At 32.1% G+C, this 21238-nt stretch overlaps 1 long non-coding RNA gene across 3 annotated transcripts; it reads right to left on the bottom strand.

Annotated features, from left to right (window-relative positions):
• Positions 1-3720: 3720 nt before the first annotated feature.
• Positions 3721-6781, bottom strand: LOC147388658 (uncharacterized). Of its 3 annotated transcripts, XR_015170654.1 has the most exons (5): positions 5956-6781; positions 4992-5868; positions 4872-4917; positions 4504-4539; positions 3721-4011 (listed from the first exon to the last, which is right to left on the bottom strand). It is a non-coding gene; the product is annotated as an uncharacterized LOC147388658 (long non-coding RNA). The 3 variants fall into 3 exon arrangements; XR_015170655.1 differs by having other exon boundaries at positions 4472-4539; positions 4992-6781; XR_015170653.1 differs by having other exon boundaries at positions 4992-6781.
• Positions 6782-21238: the final 14457 nt, after the last annotated feature.

Raw genomic sequence — 21238 nt, 5'->3', positions numbered from 1 at the left:
TTGTGCAGTTATAGGCTGCTGGCTTATGATGCCTTTTTTTGACTTTTATAACTATATTTGTATTATTTTTAGTAAAGCTGTCATCATTTTCTTCTTTCTTTCTTGAGGATTGTTATTGGCACTCCAAATCTTACTTATCAAATCTTAATTAAAAATAAAAGATTTTTCCCAAAAACATGCACAACTTTTATCCAAATTCCAATTTCAATATCCTGTTCATTTTAATTTCAAAAAACCATGTATTTGAGTGAAATTTTCACTAAAATAATTAATAAATTCACTCGTATATCCATAAATTCATAAATATTAAAATTGACAAATTCGTAAATTCGTAAAAATTATAAAAATAACAAATGCATATGTTGGGACTTAAAATTTTCAACACACGAAATAGATATTCACTTTTCTTATTTTTCGTAGTTTTTATTTTTATTTTTAGGATTTAAGATTTTATTTTAAGTCTAATCATAATTGTAAATAACTACTAAAATTATGAATGTTTGTTATAATGTTTTATATAATATTGAGAAATAATTTGAGGCAAACTTCTCTTACATTTGAATGGTGAGTTTTAATCATTAATTACGGTATGATAAATAACTTTAGAAATTGGGCTGTAATAAGAAAGAGTTGGGGTGCCACTAGTGCAGTTTTTCCTCTTTAGTTTTTTAATTTTTTAATTTTTGAGAGTAAGGTTTACTCTCTGTACGAGATAAGTAAATTTTGATTTAAGAGATTTACCGGGCAGACCTATCTATAGAAATTTTATTACAAAAACTCCCTTAGTTAGTAAGTTTGCTACTTAAACAAATCTTACTTTATTCATCATGCTACCATGACTAACTTAATAAGATTTTAAATCTTACTAATGATCGTTGGGTTCATCTAGATTATCAAATCGGCAATCCAACAACAAGGCTTTTTAGATTTCATGGAAAAACTCAGACTAAAAATAAAAAAAATAAAAAACCATTTAAGCTTGATTGTAGATATTTAAAATTGAGGCTTTCATACTATTAAATTTAAAATTAAGAACAACCGTGAAAATTAAAATTGATGGTTTCCATGATCCATAACCAAAACCTTCTAAATTTCATTGAAAACTCAAATCCAAAGATATTAAAATCAATTTTCTTTTTGAGCTCAATCCAACATTTTGAAATTGGATAACTACCGATCTTTCACCTAACTCCCAAACTTAAAAATAAAATTTAATGGTGATGCTTTTTTCCTTTTTTTTAATGTTGTTGACTTTACTTTATTTAACACGACTAGTCTTACTAAGTTAGTAATACTAAAAGGTCGTTGAGCTCAACTATTGCTGTTTTGAAAGTTATGTGCTAAGCTTATGAACCAAAGGCATGATGCCATGTAATATTAAATGAGCAAAAGTGATTGGTCTCTCAGAGAAGATTTAAGAGTACTTTAAATACTTTATTTTTAGTAACTTTTCAATACACAAGACGTCGTACCATTTATTCACAACTTAACAAAAAACTTTCAAACCATTAAATCTTTGTTCGGCTCACCTCATGATGTCAAGAAAACTTGATCCAATCCTTGGGGTTCGTAGAGAAAAAATTTCTATGAACTTTAAAAATAAAACTATTTTTTACCATTGAATTTTAATTTTAAATTTTGAAGTCAAGTGAAAGTTTCGCTGTCCATTTTTAAAATCTTGGATCAAACCTTAAAAAAAAGATTTTTTTTTCATTTTTTTTTTCTTTTGTATTTGAATTTTTCAATGAAATTTAGAGAGCTGTGTAGTTGGATCACTAATGTGATAATCCATTTGAGCAAAACAACTTTTATTAAGACTTAAAATATGTACTAAGTTAATAAGGAAAAAGGTTCTCCACTTTATTTTCTTTTGCTTTTTTTTCTTGTTCGAATAATATTCAACTGACTAAAAACGACATTCAACTGACGTTGACTTTGCAAAGAATCATATATAGATTTTTGAGAGATTTATAAGATGAACCTATCTGTTTTTATTAGGGAAAATTACCTGAAGGACCTGGCAAAAGGATTTTTTTCTATTTAGTCCCCCAGTTGTAATGCTTCTCTTAATAGTCCATTTAGGGCTTCGCTTGTTGTACCATCAATGGCGACAAATATTATTTGGATGCCTTCAGAAAAGGAAAAGAAAGAATCGATGAACTACGTCACTTTAGAAATATGATGTAAAGATTAGGAACCATATGATGCACCATCTTTAGAAATCCATGTAAAAGTGATCAAATAGTCCATTAATTAGTTTAATTTTTCTTTATATATATATATATATATATATATATAACAATTTAACCTAAGTTGAAGATGTGGGTGAAAAGGTAAAAAAATTTACCCAAATGGTGAAGATGAAATCTTCGAGAAAAAAAAATAGGGATATTTTGCTAAAGGTTGAAGATGGGGGTATTTTTGGCATTTTTCACTAGTCGATAAGAGAAAACCAAGGTCAAGGGGTGCACGTCATCTGTTTGAAAACGTAAGTTTATATCTCAAATATTCTTCAAAACTAAGAGACCCATGCCTAAATCATAATGTTTCAAAAAATTAAACATTTACAATAACTGTAAAAATCATGATTTGGTAACTATTTTGGAGCATGTACTGTCCCAATAATTTCACGATCTCTCACCCCATGAGTTGGTAAATTTCTTCATGTTATATAAAAATATTAGAAAAATCTAATTGATTCAACTGAGATTTTTCATGTGAAGGAGAATCTCACTTTAGCTTAGTTGGTAGCCTCTATAGGTGATGCCGATGATACCATAGACCTTTGTTAAATTCCCGTCATCACCAAGTTATTGATCTCATTAAAAACATACTTATTAATAAAAATTACATAGGTTGGTTAAAATACTTTATATGTAATAGTGGATTTATTTTTGTTTTATTCTCTTTGTCTAATGTTGTATGTGTGAACATTAAGGAAGACATCTCAAATACCACACATGGATTACATTTGCATTTATATGTGCATATCCACTAATCAACAAATGATAAATTGTCATCCCATTCAATCCGATTGGGATGCCTTGGCTTTGAACATGTCTCATGATTTTGTGCAGACTTTCTATAATTCGCTGCATTTGATAATATATTTGATTGTTGGATTAAGACTAAATCATGAAGAAAGGTGCATGTTAAGCAAATTGTTCTTGGTTAGATTGAAAATCCCAATCATTAACATCAATGGCTTCAACAACTCTTATTTCATCGAAATGCTCATATGAACATATCAACACTCTAATACACCATTCCAACTAAGCCTTTATTTAAAAATCAAAATAGTAAATTATTGGTTAATTTAAATTTTGATTGACAACCATAAAGGGAGACTTCCATTGTAATTTCCTTAGTATAATTTTTAAGGGTGAAGATTAATGAAAGCCCATCTTTGACGGTCTCAGCCTGTCAAATTTGGAGAAATATGACAGACTAACCGTCAAATATTTTCTTGTAAAAAATAACAAAAAAAAATTCTTTTGTGACCGCCCTGAATTATCAAATTATTGGAGGATGAGCTTCAAAAAAGATATTTAAAAAAAAAAAAAATATTCTATAGTTCATGAGCGTCAAATATGGAGATTTAACCAATAATAGGATTGTCCTCTAATTCACCAATATCACAACAAATGAAATAGTAATAATAATAAAAATAAAATATTCATAAAAGAAAAATCATTCATAGAAATCAAATCTTGACGACCGAAGAAACTCAATTCACAAGAAATCCAACTAAAAACAAATGGAAAGACTATCTGAATCTCTTCTCCATTCTTATCTTTTATGATACTGACCTCATGTCCGCTGCTCAAAGAATCACTCTTATGGGTCATCTTAATTTCTTCCAATTGATTGAACTCTTAGTACATCTTCTTTTGTTGTTCTTTTAATGGAAATTGTGCCTTCGAGGCATGATTCACCTGGAATTTTCCATAATTGAAGGCTTTCCAATGTTGTATATGTCGTGTTATGGCCTTTCGGCCTCTCTGGTGGATCCTACACATAAAAATAAAATTGGAAAATTTTAGGCTTTTAAGAATCTCTTGAACTCAATTTTGTATCGCCAAAATAAAAAATTTCAAAGAACCCAATTCAATTGCCAACGATTTATGTCCTTTTAATTGAGAATGATCAAAAGCTAGTTGTTTGATGAGATAGAACACAATCAATCAGATCACCATTAGGACTCTTCAACAACAAACATTAATAACAACCCAACTCATTAGACCCAAAATAGAACAAAACTTCAAATCTCTAGACCCCCAAAAAATATTACCAAAAAACAATTCAAAGATAAAGAAAACTTCCTGAATGGTCTTGATAGCAAGCTCGTTAATCTTTCTTACTATTTTATTTTTTACAAAGAAACCAATAAAATCAAAGGTCAAAAAGAAATAATAAAAAAAACAGATTTCATTAAAAGGAGATAAATTCCAAATCAATTCGCGAGATTTACTTGCTAAAAATAAGTAACAGAAGATTTCATACAGTTGATTTCATCTCTGGTATGTATTTCGATCTCTTCTGCAAAATAAATAAATGAAAAAAAAAAAAAAAAAAAAACTCGGTTAGTAGTTATTTTATTTTCTTTGTATAGGAGTTTGTGAGAGAAGTTACCATGCCGAAATTGAGCAACAAGAATTAGAATATTGAGAGGCTATATATATCTCACTACAAACTCAATTCACATTTACAATCACAACTATTATCTGTTATCCCATAAAAATTCAAACCAGAATTAGAAAACATAAAATCAAAATCTAAGAAAACCCAAGATTATAAAGGTAACAGTGCAAGCCGTAGTAGTGGTAATAATGTGCATCCATTAGCAGAACAAGAAATTAAAATGGGCTAACCTCAACAGTATCAATGGCTTCATTTGAAGGAATAGAATGCAAAACCCTGCAGAACAAGGCTAAGGTAATGCAAAAGATTGCATAAATCTGAATATATTTTTTGTTAATTGTGAGACTAACGGTATAAGCATTAAAACCAGAATTATGCAAACTTCACATGATAAGTGCTTTTGTTGGGTCGGTGGGGAATTAATAAAACAAACATCTAATTGTTGCTCAAGGCCTGGAAACCTGATATCAGGATTTTCTGCCCATGATTTGTATAGTTTCTTCAACCAAGCAGACTGACAAAGAAGATAAAAAACCTAACCTCAACATATAATTTTTATAATGAGTTTTAACCAAATAACACAATTTGCGGATTGAGAGCAGTTATAGCAGAAGACAAACAAAACTAACATCAATGTACAATTTTCTATAATGGGTGTTAATCTAATACCAAACCAACAAATATTCTGAGAGAAAACAATAACATACAATTTAGAGCAAAAGAACAACAAAAAATAACAACATACAATTTTCTATAATGGGTGTTGACTATATAACAAACCAACAAATTTCGAGTTACTTAGTGTGGATGAGGAGTATGTTTCCCATAGGCTCTTTGAGCTCTTTCTTGAATGAAACTCAGGGCTGGTAAATAAATAAATAAAAGTGGGTTTCACCTTCACCGCTTAATTGGGAATGGTCTTTTCTGCACCTCTGTTGATCTCCCTACTTTTATCTGGCAACCTAGAGTTCCATCTAAGGAGGCTTTCTTCATTTGTACAAAGAGGGAAAGAGATGTTCATATTTATTTTTTAGAACTATAAATAGACCACAGATTAAGGGATTTGAGCTGTAATTAAGGCCTCAAATTGAATTAAACAAATGATTTTAGCTCCAATAAGAAATTTATTTAAATCTGTAAGTAAAATTTCAGTTAGAGAAATTAAAGTAGTGGATTTTACCTGTATTTTCTAATACATACATTCTGTTCTTATTGTTTGGCCAAAACCTGAGATTAATTTAACAAACACATACTTAGTTTTAATGGGTAAAACTCTACTTAGTACTAATTACAAAGTCCATAAAGTATACCTACCTGTATCTCATGCACCATAGCCTTGAAGATTCAACCTCCCTTACTACAACTTGGATTCCCTCCTTTACTAAGAGGGTTGGAAGATTTGCCTCTAAATCTTTCTGTCATTTTCATCAATTAAAAAATGTCACAAAGAACTATCTAACTAGAGGACATGTCAGAACAAATTTTAATTCTCACTAATAAATGTTATTGGTATTGTATAAATAAGGAGGTAATTATAGACTCTGTTATCTGGCTTCGGTAGTTCCTATCTTGGTAAAAGCTTGTTAGGACTGCTCTCCTATATTGATACTACATCAGTACCCTTGAGACTTAATTCTGCTCTACACATCACATTACCACCTCTTGTTCTCAAATTTCGACTCCAATTAATGAACCAGTTCACACCAATTCAGACTTCAGTCTACTCATCATGAGCTCAGTTTCAGGCAAACATTTGCAGGCCGATGACAATATCTTCACCCTGTATTGTTCTTGCATGTCATTTGGTTCAGTTATCGCTCTATCACAGAGTCTAATTGTGATTCACAGGCTCTAAGGGATCCTAAATGATGTGAAACCATACCGGCAAACTTTTATCCTCTTCTCTAGAACCAGAATTGATCTCGTCCCTAGTCAGGCTTTTATGAATCTCATTGGCTGCAAGTAAGTCTCGAGATTAAAACTTGGGATTAGAATGCTATAAAGTTCTATTGGTAACAATTACGAGAAGATGGCTAAGGGATTCTTTCAGTAGCATAGCATCAAGTACCATAAATGGTACTCTAGTAAAGCTGACTGTCGTTTATCGGGGGAAAAAAAAAGAAAAAAATCGAGGAAGCTATGAGAAGCATCGTTTAAACAGGTGCCTGGAATGGCACCAAAGATGATGATGGTGTGAGTTTTGTGCTGATGATTGTTCATGGCCAATCCCCTCTGAGTTGCTACAAATAACTTTAGAGTCTTAGTTGTTGTGGGGAAGGAAACATTTTCAGCCACCAACTTCAAGATGTTCTTTAAATTCTATCCACCAAATTAACATGGGAGAAAATAGAAATAGAGATTACAAAAAGGTATTGGATTTAACAAACCATTTGTACATTCATCAACAGGTCATGTTCTTGTTAAATCCTTAAAGATAGTATTTGAAACTCAGTGAATCAACTCATATCGAGTACCAGAGTTTGCAGTGCATCATCTTCCCATTAGCATTTACGAAGACTGATGATCTCCAGCAATTTCAGGAAAAAATTGGAACCTTATAAATTAGTACACGCACGTACCTTATACACACTTCAGTGCATTTTCACCATACATTTCAAGTTGAAGTATCCCTAATAAATGAAGGGGAGGATGGCACGCCGAGTACATGGGTAGTTATCAAATTTATGAAGGTACCACCTCTGCGTTTCGGCTGCAGCAAAGACGAGATTTGCCACCTGCCATCACCTGGAAGGTGAGTTTTTCATTGAAACAAGGCATGATCATATAGAATTAACTTCCAAAACAAGGCCTGAATTAGGGGAAGGGGAAAATACCACAAATCCCAAAAGCAACCAGATTGTGAAACCAGAATACCAGCATATATAACCTACATAACAGGAGAGAAACAATTAAGAACATGAGAGCAGTTGGCCCTTGACAGCAGTAAAATTTCTTCGCATTAAGCTGATTTTGTATGTTGCATAGAAGATGAAGATGTTTAGTAGATGTGTTGAGAGAGAGATTTTACAATCTCTGCCAGATAGTGCGGGCATGAAACAACTTTGAACCAGTCACCATGCGGGATTACATATTCATCAGTTTGTTCCTTGTGTTCTCGCAGCAAACCCTGCTCAAGAGTTGGAATTTCAGTCAGCAATGCTGGTGAAAAGGGTCGAAACACGATCTCTTAACAGTGTCTAGCCAAAAAAAGGGTCCAAGCAGACACATATTTTGCAATTCTACTTGTTGGTCATGTAACTATGCCATGAACTAAAAGAAAGTAACACTTACAAGAATTGCATGGCAACGGTGCTGATGTATCCAACCCCAAATAAAAATAGCTGAACCAATCCACTGAAACCATCCAAGCTTTGTCAGAGGCTTTACACATCCCCACCAATCAAACTCGATGATTGGCATTCTATCTCGACCTTAAACAATGAACTCAGCTACTAGATGAGTTGCAAAGTATAACACCTCCGATGCACAATTGCTGAAAAGGGATAGTGGAGTTGCTGTGTAGAAACTAACTTCAGAATAATAACACAAGTCAGTAAAAAAAGTTTAGCAACATGTGAGTAAATGGAGTTATACTGATGGAAAAAAAAAAAAAGACAACTCTGCACAGGTTTCAGCATTACGAGATCAACTTCATGCAATAAAGTGTTATTTACAAGTGATTTGACCAGTCTGATTAGGACCAATCCATCAACAACATGACCCAAAGGTGGTATGTTTTCTGATAAAAGCAAGCTTGAGTAGGAAGCAAGGTTAAGTAGGAGTGTCAAACAGAAAGTTCTGAAATTTGGTTTTAACAAGAACAAGTGCTCCTCTTGTCAGTTACTAAAATCCAATCATTTATGAGCTGGGTGTTCTTAGAACTTCAGTTCAAGCTGCTTGTCTGGACCAAGGGAAATTCCCTTACACTTGTGCATGCACCACTAATTAAGACTGTCCTAATGTTGGGGCCAACCCTTGGATCAGGCACAAACTAAATTTCAAAATGCTTAAACAAACCCAGCCATCAGTTTTAAATACTTTTATATAGACAGACCACCAGCCTTCACACACAAAATAAAAATACGAAGTAGATGCTGCATTTAGCCCATGGGTACATAATTAACTAGGTTTTTTAAGTTCTGAAGCAAACCTTGAGATTGTAGCTCGTGATTCATGACAATTACTCTTTACAAAAATATACTATGCATTCCTAAGGGTTTTTATGAGAATGTATCGCCCATGGACTACATGTAGGTAGTTTAAGAGGACTTTTTGCACAAACAAAACTGTGGCACTTGTGGAAAATAGGTTTGAGTGGCATAGCGTTAGAAATGCTGACCACATTATCAAAAAGAGTCAAGCTTAATACTTGAGTGTGGGGAATAGACAAAAAAAAATTTATTTAACACTTCTACGGATAACTCGTGGAAACAGGAACTAAAATAATGTTTCATGGTGCTTGCCATCCAAATTAAACAAGAAAGATGAATGTAATAAGCTAAGGCTGGAACTAAACAAAGATCTAGACCATAAAGGGAGCCAAATTTTGTTACCAAAATATCATATTAATACACTTCATGCAAGATAGCCAACTGGGGATCATTAAATGCATTGTTATAGAGGTCATAAATTACCAAGAAATTTGAAATGTGATAAAAATATGTTGCAACAAATGGACAACTAGGTTATGGCAAATGCAAACAAGCTAAGTATACTTCATGTGCAATCAATCCAAGCAATAGAAGATAAAATATATAGTGCAAATGATGAACTTCACATATCGCTAGAGAACTTACAACATCCCAGTCATATAGCCAAAGATGTGCATTCGTGCTGAAGGACCGTAGTCAAAGACATGAATGGTTTCATAAAGGCGTCTCAACACTTGAACTTCCATCAATAAAAGCAAAAACACGGTTCTCCATACCCTGTATCTAGGCTCTATAGGAGTCGAATGAGACTTTTTGTGCCTCGAAAAGATATGCAAACGTCCAGTTAATTGGCTGGCAACTGTCGTATAATGCAGCGACTCTGTTTCAAAGGGTACAGTTCTATACGCATACAACCATGTCATAAGCAGCAACAATGTAGTCCAAACCACGGCCACCACGTAAAAATGCAAGGAGTATCTATGAGGAACACTGAATTTCTACCTTCCATTATCTCCATAAAATTTAAACTTCGTTGTATAACACAAATACATAAGACTATATATATATATATATATAGATAGATGAGTTTTATTGTATAACATGAATATATAACATATGTATTTAAATCAGAGCGGATATTAACGAATTGGATTTCGTAACATCCGAATTCGTATCCAAAATTCATTTGAATGTTAAAATAACATCTGAATCCAAATCCGATATCCGAAAATTTTGGATAATATCCGATTTTTCAAATTCGAATTTCGACCATCCATTAACACCCCCTCAATCAAAATCCAATCTCTTACTGGACCCTCTGTTTTTCAGGTTTTTATTATTTATTCTCTTTGTGATTCATGAAGATTATCGAAGCTTGATCTTGGTCTCGTCTTTCTCTGCAACATACTTTATCTCGAACCTTCTCTCTCGCTCTCTATGGGGAATGGGTTATATTTGTTTAATGGGTGCATCCAATTCTGTTTTTTACGTGATTGGTTGAACGATTGAGAGACTCTCAAATTTGGGTCTCTATTTTAGTTTGAGACCAAATTTTCTATATGAATTTTGTTTTTTTCCTTCTTCTTACTATAGGTTTGAATCTGTTTTCTTCATTATTTACAACCCATTCTCCTTTTCAATCCCTGGTAACCAAAAAATAAAAATAAATGATTTTTTTTTTTTTTTGTCTTACGTCCTTGCAATCTTTTCTCTGAGATACCTAAGAAGTGAAAATCCATTTGTTTCTAAATTTATTGACCTTTGTTGTTGGAAACATGAAAGCAACTAAGAAACAGGGGAGTTATGAGAAGCAAGAATTGCCTCAGATGGCATCAAAAGATAGCCATCAATGGAATTCGATTTCTGAAGAGGAATCCACATATCATGGGCCTCTCAAAAAGATAAGAAGCCCCAATTATCAAACCCCTTCTCATCCCTCCAATTGGATTTTCCATCAAACATCACATTCCCCATTTCGTCTTCTTCTCTTACAACCACTCTTACACCTTAAAGGGTTGAAAGTTTTATTATAAAAAAAATCGACCCTTCAACAGTCAAATTTTTTATTAAAAAGAAAATCGACTGTTGAATGGTCGATTTTTGTTTGTTTTGACAATTTCTTAAAAATTGTTATTTTTTTACTAAATATTATTTTAAATTAAAAAAAAAATTGTGTGATAATTTTCCCAAAAATATAAACATTTTATAAATATCAAAAGTAGGAGAATACAAATAAGGTCAAAGAGTCTCAAGATGAAAAGAAAAAACAAAATCCTACTAGTTAGATAGGCTATCACATCTAAATACAAAGTCCTCGAAAGAGAACTCGGAGAAGTCTTTCCTTAACTTTACTTAGACAAACAACAATCCTAAAATCTTCATGTAGAATTGTTCTTCTTACTTTGGAACACCCTGTTATTTCTCTCTTTCCAAAGACACCGAGCTATGATAGAAGGAAAGATAGTCCAAATATGTCTTTTTCTATGAGAGAATATGTTGCAAGCCCACCCTTTAACATCATAAGAAAGTCATTTAGGAAAACCCAATACATGTGAAAAAGAAGACATGAACTACGATCAAATTCCTCTGGAGAAAGAGCAATAAAGAAGAGTGTGATCCACAAATTCTACATCACTCTTACAAAGGGGACAAAAATTAGGAGTGGTCCACCCTCGAGAAATTAAATTATTCAAAGTAAGAATCCTCCCTAAGGAAACAAGCCAAACAAATAAGGAAATTTTGGAAGGAACATGAGAAGACTAAATGAGAGATTTCGAAAAACTATTCTTCGACCTTGGAAGAATGGCTTTGTAAAATGAGCGAATAATGAATCTCTTATCATTAATCTTGACCCATTTCCCTCCTATCCTGACCATTTTCCCTGTTTTTTACTTCATTCAAGAAATTTAGAAAAGATGTTACCTCAATTATCTTTCAATCATTAAAGTTTCTTCTAAAACCCTGATCCTAAGAATTAGTGATTTCGTTACTAATCAGATAGTGCTTAATAGGGCAATTCTTTTTAAGAGAACAAGCGTACAATGATGGGTATTAGATTGGTTGAGCCGAATTACCACATCACCTATCTTCCCAAAACCTCAACCTATCCCCTAAATCTACTCTAAAACTAATCTTTTTCATAAAATCATTGGCTACTTTGAGAATACCATTCCAAATACTATGACCATAAGATCCCTTGGCTTCCCCGCTGTACCACCCAAACATCTTTTCCCCATACTTAGCACAAACAACCATCCTTCACAAACTATCCATCTCTTCACTGAACCTCCATAGCCATTTGCTTAAAATAGTTATTTTCCTTAGCCTAAGACCTCTAATCCCTAGACCTCCATTTTTCTCGAGGGTGCATATCAACTTCCAATTAATCAAATGATATTTTCTTCCTCTATTCTTATCAATCCATAGAAAAATTTTCATAAGTCTTTCTATGTGGATCTCTATTGACTTAGGCATAGAGAAAAGGGAAAGGAAGTAGATAGGAATGCTAGACAACGTGATTTTGATTAAAGTCACCTTACCCCCCTTAGAAAGATATCTCACTTTCCACATGTTTAACTTATTTTTCATTCTATCACCTACCCCACCCCAAATGCTCTTATTGTTATACGCCACACTCCTAAGGGGAGATCCAAATAGGATGAGGGAAGATTATCACTAAAGCACCCCAAGATAGTTGTAAAAAGATCTTACTTTTTTGCAAATTGATATAAAGATCAGAGATTGCCTCAAAGCAATTTAATAACAAACGCAAGATTCTCATTTGATATTTGGAATGGTCCAAGAACACTAAGGTGTCATCAGCTAATTGAGGTGGGAGATTAATGGTCCCTCATTATTCACCATAAACCCCAAAAGCTTTCCTATGTCCACGGTTCTTTTCAATAATCAACCTAAGGCTTCGGCCACAATAAAAAATAGGAAATGAGATAAAGGATCACCCTGCCTCAAATCCCTCAACCCTTTAAAAAAAATTGTCGGACTATTGTTGATTAAAATGGAATAGGATACCAAGGTTATACATTTTATAATCCAACCAATCCACTTCTTACCAAAACCCATTCTACCCATTATATACTCCAAAAAATCTCAGCTCACATGATCATAGGCTTTTTAAATGTCAATTTTTCCTACCAAACCCGTCTTCTTGTCCTTAATCCTTGAATTAAGATACTTATTCGCAATTAACACCCAAACTTTTGCTTATTACACTCCAATTTCTTAAATTGTTTATTGTACCCACAACTAAAAATTAAAACACACTCTTCAAACCTTACAAAGGTAATCTCAACTTTACAAAACATTATAACACTCATTCAAAAAAAATTCAGTTGTTATTAACAATTTTAATTAGACTTATAAAATCCTAAACCCAAAAAATAGAAATTTAGTAAAAAAATAAAATGAAAAAAAGAAAGCTTCTATTAGGATCCCAACTTTTAGTTATACTCAACAATTCAATTATGGGATTTTCCCCAAAACGTGTGCAACTTATGTCAAAATTATGATTTCGATACACTGTTCATTTCAACTAATTCACTGATAAACTACTAGCGAGATTGTTGATATGGCAAAATCGTTGGTATTTTATCTACAAATTTGTTGATATTAAAAGTGACGAATTCACGAGTTTGTAGATTATAAAAGTGCATATTCACTAGAAAAACATGTTTTGGGAATTAAAATGAACAATATACCGAATTCAAAATTTTAATGGAGATTCACTTTTCAATTAGTTTCTTTATTTTTAATTGGGTGTAATAAGTAAAAGTTGTGGTGAGCCAAAGGCCCTAGAACTTGAAGCCCAATCTGCCCAAGTTTTTTGGGCTCAAGACTAGCCTAGGATGAGTCCTTTCAGTCCAAACTGGAACCATCCCCACATAGCTGGCCCGAATCTTGACTTGAGTCCAAACAAGGCCAATCTAACCAGGCTCATTTGGGGAATCACTAAGTACGTGTTTGATTCAGCTTTATAAAGCTGCGTTTTACCGCTTTTTAGCATCAAAACGCAATTATGTGCCGTGATGCATGTTTGATTGAGCTTCGTAAAGCTGCGTTTTGATAAGCGGATGAAAGGAGCTTCTCACAACTGCATTTAAAAGCTTCGAAGTAAGATGATGAAAATAACCTTCATCAAATAATCAATTTCCAACGAATGTTGTTTGTATAACAGAACCCTATCGATCGATTTTCGTTTTTGTTCAACCTAAACCCCCGACAACAGCTCTAGATCTCTCTCTCACGATGGCAGGCATCTCCGATCGACGCCATCGACAAAACCCACACACGACGGCAGGCATCTCTCTCTCTGACGCCATCGATTTTTCATTCGACCTAAACCCCACAAACACCACAAGATCGCCATTGACGACGACAGGCATCTCTAATTGACGCCATTGACAGAACTCACGCTCTCTCTCTCTCAATCGCACAACATCTCCAATCAACGCAATCGATAGAACCCACGCTCTTTCTCTCTCTCTCGCACAACTCTCTCAATCACATAACTAATAGGGGCGTTTTCTGAAGCTAATTAGGTGCATTTTCTAAAGCTTGTTTTGTGCATTTTTTGAAGCTTGTTTTGTTGTTCGATTAATTGTTGCTTATTTTGTTGTTTGATTTAATTTATCGATTAATTGTTGTTTGTTTTGTCTGTTGAATTGTTGCTTGTTTTAAAAAATTCGATTAATTGATTGATTAATTGAATTATTTGTTTGAATTTGTGTGGTTGTTCGATTAATTGTTTAATTTACAAATTGAAAAATTCAATTAATTAATCGATTAATTGAATTATTTGTTTGAATTTGTGTGGTTCGATTAATTTATATAATTTTTAAATATAATTTTATTATATTTATATATATTTAGTATAATTATATATTTATAGGGGTATTCTTATAATTTTTTATGCATTCTGAGTGCATTATGTTGGATTGAGTATTATGTAGGTATTTTGTTTATCAGAAAATTTTCATATGTCTATTTTTAAGAGGAGATGTTGTCAAAATTTCTATAGAATTATAAATTTTTTATAATGTTTTAAATAATTATAAAAATTTTAAAATTAAAATAATTATTTTTATAAATTTTTAATATAAAATTATTATAATTATATATATTTAATGTAATTATATATTTATAAGGGTATTCTGATAAATTTTTATGCATTCTGGGTCCACTATCAATCTTAAGGGTATTCTAGTCATTTTACCCTAATATAGTAAATTCTAGAAGCTGTATCAAACAATAATTACCAGATTCTGGTAAACAACACAGCACTTTTACAAAGCTTGATAACAAGCTTTTCAGTGTTTCAACTTTTAAGAGCAAATTCTGGCAGCAGAAGCTGACAGTAAATTCTGACAGCTGAATCAAACGAGGCCAGTAACATCCGCTTTTAATATTTGATTTTAAAAACGCAAATATGTGATGCAGCTTTTTTCATCAGACGACAATCATGACTGAAAAATCGATTTAATGACGCAAAAGTAAAAAAAAAAAACACTTTTAGAATCGATATCAAACACCTACAAAATTTGTGGTCCATTGGCCGTGGAACTTAGGTATTAAAATTCGATGGGCCACGCCCAACAATTTTTTTTGTTAAAATTTTGGATTTTTACATAGTATCTCTTCTTTCATTTGAGTCCAAGAATTTCTTACATTTTAAATCCCTCGATACTCCTTTTACAATTAGAGCTGATTTTGAAATTTTCTACAAAGATCATGAAGGCTTAAATACTCATGCTTTGTTTTCTTGGAATTGTTTTGAGATTTTCAAGATTTGAGAGACACCATCTTTGTTGCTTCGGTGTATTGGGTAATTAGTTATGTTTCGATTTTAGATGCAAGAAGCAGATATTGTGAACGATGATGACTAATAAGTTTGATATTTGAACAACTCTATATATATATATATGGGGAGCGTTCGGAGGTCCCAAAGAGAGCCAAATATTGTGTCAAACATTTTTACAAAAATGGGTGAGATATTTTGAACTGGGCTGATTTTTTGTGAGTATGATCTCTACGGTGAGGAGATCATCCTAAAAAAAAATCAGATCATTTTGAAACTTTTATCCCCATCAAAAGTGGTTTACAATTAATTGATGGTCCACATTTCTTCAACTAGTAAACTAGAGTTAGAAGTTTCAAAATGCACTAAATTTTTTTTTTTAGGATGACCTCCTCACCAAAGAGATCATACTCACAAAAAAAAAATAGCCCATTCCGAAACTTCTAACCCATATTTTGAAACATGTTTGGCATGAGTTTAGTTCTCTTTAGGGCCTCCAAATGCTTGCTTTTATATATATATATATATATATATATCCTAAAATCATATGTGTTCATTTTAAATACTTTTACTCTTTTACTTTTCCTTATTCTATACTCTTCTTTATGTTTATTGTGTTGAAACCAACTACACAACTTTGGCTTCTTTGTTTTTTTCTTTATCACGTGATATGGATACTATGCTACAATTGAAAGCCAAAGTTGAATCCAATCTTTTGTTGAGTAATTGTCTTGTATTCTAATTTTGGGATTTTTTATTTTTACTGTTATTAAAAGGAAATTATGTAAGATTTTCTTTTGGGTTTTTTTTTTTTTTTTATATTTTATTTTGGGGGAGATAAACTTGTTTTAGTAACTCCTGATTTATAAATAGAGATTTTTAAAGTTGTAAAAATTACAAGGAATTTTCTTCATCTAAGAATTGAGAGAGAAGGAGGGGGTGTATAATAATTTTTTGGCTTGGGTTTGGAATTAAGACCTTAGGTATTTTTTTGTACTATTCTCCTTTGATTTCTTAGTAAAAAAGATTGGTTCTGATTTGTGGACGTGGGCACACTGCCGAATCATGTAAATCATTGTCTGTTTCATGTGTTTTTTTATTTTTGTTCTATCTACTATTTCATTATTTCACATCTTTTTCACCTAATTTACTACTGTGGTAAGTTTAGAAAATCGAGTGGGATCAATGAACAAGTGGAACCAATCTTCTTCACTTAATTTACCCACCACTAGTCTCATCTCTTGTTAGATGATGGAGCTCAATTGATCCAATATAATGTAAATATTGGATCAATGAATAAGAATGATGGGCAAATAAAATTATACATGGGAGTCTATTATGGTGGGAGGCTGAAATAATAAATGTCTTTTTTTTTTTTGGTTGACTCGTGTTGCAGTGACATTAAAATTGACATTGTTTCACACAACTATAAATGCTTTTCACTCGTATCTTGATGAAAGGCGTTTATTGTTACATATACACATCCATGTCAGCAATGTGTGAAAGAGTGTGAATTTTAATGTCATTCTAGCATTTATTTATTTATTTGCTTTTTTAGAGAGATTATATTGCCACGCTAACTTTTGCTTACATCAACTCAATTCATACGTAAATCACACAACTTGGGTAGCATTAGCGGTGACATTAGCAAAAGTTGGTATGGCAATAGAAACTCTTTTTTTTTTTTTTCTTTATTTACTTTTGTTTGTGCTTGTCTTTAGAAAAACGAAAAAAAAAAATAAAGATTAATAATAGTACATAAAAAGGTTCATTACATTAGAAGAGCAAACGACTTAGGGTATGTTGGTCATACTTTTGAAGTCTGAAGTCTAATTTTTGTTTTTTGAAATTTGGAATTTGAAGTCTTGTTCTGGAAAAATTATTTATTTATCATTTTTAAAAGCTTCTAATTACAAACAAAATTTTAAAACATAATGGTCATTTTGACAATATTATCCTTTTATAATTCTAATACATTGTTAATTGAAAAACATAACATGTTATGCATGATGAAACCATCCACACATATAATTTCAACTTATAATAAATCAAAAACCCAAAAAGTATTGTTTTCAAATTGATTTCATACTTGAAAAATTATATTCTAACAAGGTAAAACTCAAACAATAAACAATCATGCATTTTCTAGTTCAATTGCAATCTGATTACGTAAAATGATGTGAACTACCTACAAATTTAACAAACAAAATAAAAAAGAAAAGTGGATTGAGATGTGAACTACCTTATCAAAAGGAAAAGTAGAAAGACCTTGACAGCACAGTTGTAGAGGTAGAAAAGAAAGGAAAGGTAGAAAAGTTAAAAATAAAAGTTTGAGAATTTATATAAAGAAGAAATCAGTGTTTTGAAGAGAGTATTTTAGGAAAAATAATAATTCAGAATTTAGAAGTTTCATCCAACATCCCCCCATCGCTGAATCAAAAGTTCTGAATTTTTGTTCTTAAGTTTGAAATCTGAAATGAAACAAACGGCAATAAAGCTTTTGAAGTCTAGATTTTAAAGGTGGACCACTTCTATTTAGACTTCAAAAGTGTTACCAAATACACACTTAATTTCCACTAGATGTTGAGGACATTTCAGTTCACACAAAAGCACACACCAAAGATGCTTAATCACGAGATCTTGTTCTATATAGGTAACACTTAAATAATAAAAGATTGATTATTTTACATTTAAAAAAATCATTTAACTCGGGTGATATTTTCAAAATATTGGGCAAATCACCTAGGTGATTTGCAAGTAATCACTCTCTTATTATATCAAATCTCCCTCTCCTAGGACTTAAAATGGGTTGAATTCGGGTCGGATCTGAGTATGTTCATTTTCAAATATTTTGTCCAGATCAAAATCAGGCTCGGGTCTTATTGGATAACATCATGTCCACTTAAATTGAATATGTCCCAACCCGATCCAAATTGATTGATTTGGGTCAGGTTGATTTGGTTAATTTTGTACCATGTATCATTTTTCTTTACTAAAAGTAAGTATTCATGTTGTATTAAAGTAGTAGAAAGACATATTTTAAAAATCTAAAAATATTACTTTTCAACGTGATAGCATACTCATTGACTTTGATCTTGCACAAGAGACTCATATAAAATGACCAACACAGCCTCATGACAAAAATACTTGATTTTTTTTTTTCTTTCCCAAAATCCCATTATCAAAATATTTTTTTTCAACCTTGAACTCATTCAAGCTTATCTTCAACCTCTTGTAAAACCTTGAATTTTCTTGTCAAAGGTCTATCATCTTTATTCTCGTGGTTTTATGGTTGGAAGAGATAAAATATCTATATTGAAGATTAAATTTGTTTGCCTCGTGTCATAAGATAATGAATTTTTGGGAGAAAAATCAAGGATTCCCATGTAAATTGAAAATGTGGCTATTTCAATTCTTTAAGGTCAGGGGTTCAAGTCCAACTTACCTATAAAATAAAAAAAAAACATAGTAATCTCTTTTGGAAGATTGAAATCAGGAGGTATGTCATTTGTTTGAAAATACAAGTATTTCCAATTTTCACACCAAAACTTGGATGGGTTTTTCAAAATTATTCTAAAATAAGTCATTAGTTATTTCATCTCTAAATTGAATAATTTCGTAAAAGGATGATGTGTAATCATTATATTATAAGCTTAGGGTATAGTCATAAATAATGGTGTGGTAACATCATTTCTTAAAAAAAACCTTCACGTCTCCATTAGAGTTTGTCCAACTCCAATTTCTATTGTCACAAAAGTACTCCAAAATTATAATAATAATCTTTTGTGTCATAATCCTTGTGATGACACCTATCAAGATAATGTTAAGTATAAATCCATCAAGAGAAAAAAAATATTCCCCAATAACACAGATTTCCTCACACCCTTTTGGGATGGGACTAGTCCTTATAGTTGCACTTCCCATCACCATGGAAATTTCCCAAAATGTAATAGGTAATTTAGTAGGCCAATCAATTTCAAGTACACGATGAGAGCGAGTAAACCCGTGTCCTTAGTTTTATTACTTAGCCAACCCATAGAGGCATAAAAAAATATTGTCGAAACTCTAAAAAAAAAATAAGAAAAAAAAAATGTGACTAAGGAATCTTTTTTGTACCATGTGAACACCAAGATTTTATTCTAGGATTATTTATTTCATTGCCGTGTAAAGTGAGTTAAACACATTTTTAGTGGTTGATAAAGGTAAATGCAGAAAGAATTTATCAACGTCATGGAAGAATAAGTAAATAGTAATTATGTTTATAGTACGCTTGGTGAAAGGCTGTAATCTCTAACATGATTTTAAACTCGACTGCTCGTAGAATGAATTATCTGATTAAACTTTGGATTAATTGTCATATAAAAAAACCAAAAAAGCTTCGAACCCACGTAGGATTGTTCGAGTTTAAAAGGGATTGTTCAGTCTTTCGATAAGATTGATCCTGTTGATTTAGCGATTCTAATCCTAAATTTGAGTTCCCTAAGAATGATCAAAAATCAATTATGAAAAATGCTCAAAAGTATTTGACAAGACATTGCAATAGACATTTTGTGTTAGTGGGAACAATATGCGATTCCAACAACATACCCATACTATTTCTAAATTTCTAAATGTTTTTAGTGCTTATAACACTCCTAAATGAAATCATATAATATACCAAATAAAAATAGGTAATTTTGACATGCCCATGTTTTCAAAACAAAGGTGTACCACATGACTATGATCTTCTCTGAAAAGCCCACGAATTTAGAAATCGAATTTTGATGGCCTAGTACCATTGAAATTTTTTATGTTCCCCATATTCAATTAATTTGACCGTTTCTACCTACCAAAAAAAAAATTGACAATGAAAATTTGACATCTTATGCCATCGAATATAAGGTTTTTTTTTTTTTTTCCACGTTGTGACCCCTATTTTCAATTTCTTGATAAAATCCTTTATTTTGGCTCTCAAAAACCCATAGTCCAATCTAAACAACCTTTAAGATAGAAGGATTGGTAGATAATGAATCAGACCTCTCACCTCTGATATTTTTACAGTTCCTCTCACTTATAGTTATGAAAAGTAGTTCCAGTACAAGCACTTGTCAGGTATGCTCTAACTAAAGGTATGCGTTTCATAAACATAGTCATGGGACATCGATGAGGAAGAAAATGTTTTTGGTAGAAAAAAATCAAGGGCAAGGAGTTATTAATGAGGGTATTTTGACCTTTTTTATAAAAGACATAGTCAAGGAATATACCTCAAGCTTGAAAACGATGAGGACATATCAAATACCCACCAAAGAGATATATCTCAAAATTACATAGAATACAAGGTTACGACCGAAATAAGAAGGAGGAGGAGGGAGTTATAGCAATGACCGTAACCAAGAATGAAAGAGGTTCTAGTTAGGACTATTGGCCAAAGTCAAAGAGTCTTTGTGAGCAGAAAACAAATCCTGAATGGAGTTCTCATAGCTAATGAGTGCTTAGATTCGAGGTTAAAATCTCAGGAGTCGGGATTAGTGTGCAAGATTAATTTGAAGAAAAATTATAACCACGTTGGTTAGAGTTGCCTGAGATACTTGTTAAGATGAATGGGGTTTGGTCATAAGTGGATTTTTGGGTAATGAAGTATGTGTTAACCCTATCC

This window comes from Akebia trifoliata, chromosome 12 (assembly GCF_017979445.1).
Source record: "Akebia trifoliata isolate Shusen 1 chromosome 12, ASM1797944v1, whole genome shotgun sequence".
Classification (NCBI taxonomy): Eukaryota; Viridiplantae; Streptophyta; class Magnoliopsida; order Ranunculales; family Lardizabalaceae; genus Akebia; species Akebia trifoliata.
Note: the sequence above shows the minus strand (reverse complement) of the source record. Positions and strands in the feature narration are given on the sequence as shown.